This window comes from Oncorhynchus gorbuscha, linkage group LG12 (genome assembly GCF_021184085.1).
Source record: "Oncorhynchus gorbuscha isolate QuinsamMale2020 ecotype Even-year linkage group LG12, OgorEven_v1.0, whole genome shotgun sequence".
Lineage (NCBI taxonomy): Eukaryota > Metazoa > Chordata > Actinopteri > Salmoniformes > Salmonidae > Oncorhynchus > Oncorhynchus gorbuscha.
Window position 1 is genome coordinate 44,559,483 of NC_060184.1, and position 3,693 is coordinate 44,563,175.

Below are 3,693 nucleotides of genomic sequence, written 5' to 3' on the forward strand. Positions count from 1 at the left end.
TGGGCTATTTGCTGAACAATAGACTATTCAACCTTTACTAAAGAATTGTCTAATAGCCGAGGTAGGTGTGAACCCACCCTCCCTAACTTGCAACAAATCATTTGTATATATCGCTCCACATCTACCTACACACGGTTAATGTTCTGCAAAAAAATATATATCTATGGTTCGAATTCAAGCTGTATCACATCCGACTGTGATTGGGAGTGCCATGGGGGCGGCGCTCAATTAGCCCAGCGGGTTTGGCCGGGTAGGCCTTTATTGGCCGGGGTAGGCTGGTGCTGGGGTAGGCTGGTGCTGAAAATATAGCTAGCTTGTTATGCAAGTGTTGCACATGAACAGATGGAGAAATTCATTTCAACAATAATCTTCATTTTATTTTGACTTTACAAACAACAAGAGGGCTTAATTGGAGTCAATTTCTTCGGTAGGCTATGAGGCTTTATTAGGCCTCTTGCAATTGCAAATGTTCAAAAATGTAGCATCCTACATACCACAATAATTTAAAGAAAAAAAGTCTGCACATTCGATTTAAACAATGTAACTAATAATTAAAAGCACACATTCGTAAATGCCAAACTCTAAAAGTAATTGGAGAGGTAGATACAAATTATGTGTGACACAGTAAAGAATGTTAACAAGATGTAAACAAGATGCTGCGTTTTTATTTACAGTAGTGATGGACAACTGGAGGCATTTTGAACACAGGTTTTCAAACACTTGTTTTTCACAACTGTAGCAGGTGTAGCCCATCATGCAAATGTTTCCGATTAGCAGGACAATATACTTTTTATAACCCGGCTACTGTTGGGAAAAATACCCCAACTTGCAATGTATTCGATACTTAAGTACTCTAAAGTGTTACATTTCCAACTCAAAACAGCAGTACAGTATTTATTCAGCAACATATTTATGCTTTTGTTAATAAAATTAAATAACGAGAAAAAAGACATTCAAATGCAGATGTTTGTATAACCTACATTCCACCCATCTCCACGACCACAGGTAAAACCTTGATGAGATGATGATGTTGCATTGTTGAATCGTCAATTTCTCTAGCCAAAACATCTTGATGGCCTTGATCAGTTCATCTGTGAGCAAATTGCTCAAGGGCCACGGTTGATTTGTCTGTAAAGATGACATTATTGAATGTCTCGCCAGCCTTGATCCATGCCAGATGAATAATTGGGTCAAAACTACAGAACAGTGCAAAACAAGCGAACATACATGGTTAATGGTCTGGTCATTTTTTTTAAATGTGAAAATATGAGTCATACAGTAAAGACCAGCAGTCGATATATTTAAGCATTATTAGGCCTACAGTACCTGTTCATTTTCCTGAACTTTCGAGTTTGGTTGTACTGGCTACATTGTAGAATAATAGTGAACACATCACAAATATGAAATAACACATGGAATCAGTTAAGAACAAATTCGTATTTACAAGGACAGCTTACTCCTTCCCCCATTTGAAACCCGGTCTCCCACTTGCCCCGCATTCTGTAGTACAGACATGGCCTGCTCTCCCTTATGTAAGGAATTAGGCACTTTCCCATCTTTACCACAGTATGTATTGTAGACTGCACAGTAGCCTAGTAAACAAATAAATACATTTCCTTAATACATAACGATAAAAAATACACTTTCAAAATGCAGATGTTGATTTAGTTATGAATCCATAATGAATTACTATGGGATTAAATATCACTGATTTACAGAAATATTGGAACAATGTTGTCCAATGAAGGCAAGCAATTATGAATCTGGTCCTGTAAGCCTACTCCCAACATCACATTGTACAACGCCGTAGAAACCCTGAGGGTTTTTATTTTTTTTGTTTTTCTCTGGCTAGAAACACCATATTATTAATCAAATTAATTAAGCCAGATTTCTTAAAATCATTCCCATAAACTATGTTATTACAAAAAAAAGGGGAATATTATCAAATGCTCCTCAAAGATGCCCTCTGGTGGTCAAACTAGCAAAAATGGCTGAGAATTAAATGACGTGCCACAGAATGCTACGGCAGCACGCAAGGTTTGCCGCAGTATGACGCAACTTTTAATAAGACATGAAAGTCAGTCCATCTGGAAAATTTCAAAAACTTTGGAAAGTTTCTTCAAATGAAGTTGCAAAAACCATCAGGTGCTATGATGAAACTGTCTCTCATGAGAACCGCTACAGGAAAGGAAGACCCAGCAGAGCATGATACCCTTTATTGGCATATTTGATCTCTTTCAGGCAGAGTACACCTGGCATACCCCTTTTAATCCACTGTATTGAAGAAGTGAGAAAGAGGGAAAGTGTGTGGTGTTCCTTTCACCATAGTGGCATCCAGCTTAAGCCAGGCCCAGCTCCACCTACACTTGATCCTTGAATCCACTTGTTAGACAAGCAACGCCTCATTTTCACCTAATTATCTCATTCTGAAAATTAACCACAGAATGTTACCATAGAGGGAAAACATTAGTTCAGATGGTAGTTAGTTTGTTAGCTAGTTAACATTTCACACAGATTGCCAGGGTCCAGTAAGCCACTAACGCATTATAATTTGAGGAACAGCAAGGAGTCCTATACCAGTTAATACTATAGCAAATTAGTTAGGTAACTAACGTAAGCTCATTTCATTTTGTAACGTTAGCTAGCTAACGTTAGCTGTCTGACTTTATTAGCCAGCTAATTTTCACACCATAAACTCAATTATTTGATCAGTTAAGTTGCCTAATGTTTCTCAGCATTTCTCTGGCTAGCTAACGGAGAATTCGATCCAGCTAGCAAGATACTTATCAATGCTAACAATACTTGTTCCATCACACTTTCTCCCTCACCTCAATCTTTCCAAATGCCAGTAGTAGTTTTTCGGTTACAGCTGATGAAGTATGCTTCATCACCTTCTCACCCCATCTCCGTGGTTAGGCTTCTCACCTACCTCTTCGTTATCTTTCAGGGGACACGCTGCGCTGCTGTAACTGGCAAACTGCCTTTCCACTCTCTGCTGTCTTTCCAGAGCGTGCGCGGATGCTGTAACTAGCAAAGTGGTTGTCTCCACTCTCTTCAGTCGTGTGCTGCATTCTGTTGTCATGTGAACGATTGGCTGAGCCTTGGATAAAGTACATTATTGCTCCAAACGTGCATCACTCACTCACTTACAGACAGTAGTGATCAAAGGCATTTCTCATTGGATCTACACAAATCATATAGGTCCCCTATTTTGGATTCAAAATGGCCAACTTCACCTAAAAGTGAGTAGTTTGCATCCCTGAGAAGAGAATTGCTTGGGCCAAGAAACACAAGCAACGGACATTAGACCGGTGGAAATCTGTCCAAATTTTTTATTTTTTATTTTTGGTTCCAACCACCATGTCTTTCTGAGACGCAGAGTAGGTGAACGGATTATCTCCCCATGTGTAGTTCCCACCGTGAACCATGGAGAAGGAGGTGTGAGGTTCTCTCCAGACCTGACTGCCCTTGACCAGCACAAAAACATCCCGTGGCATTCTGCATTAGCATCGAATAGTGTAAAGAAATGTTAATTCTTATGCAGGTGACCATCTTATGCAGGTGACCAACTTACTGCTATTGCCTTGCTGTAACTGAGACAACACATAGCAACGTATTTTCACAGACTCACTTAAATCATCCACAACACTGTCAAAATAGGATACATCCTAGCCACAGGTGCTAGCCTTCAGT

The 3,693-nt window shown here is 39.5% G+C and overlaps 1 long non-coding RNA gene across 1 annotated transcript; it reads right to left on the bottom strand.

Annotated features, from left to right (window-relative positions):
- Positions 1-359: 359 nt before the first annotated feature.
- Positions 360-3,385, bottom strand: LOC123991045. The gene is made up of 2 exons (XR_006830746.1): positions 2,829-3,385; positions 360-1,196 (listed from the first exon to the last, which is right to left on the bottom strand). It is a non-coding gene; the product is annotated as an uncharacterized LOC123991045 (long non-coding RNA).
- Between the last annotated feature and the right edge of the window lie 308 nt (positions 3,386-3,693).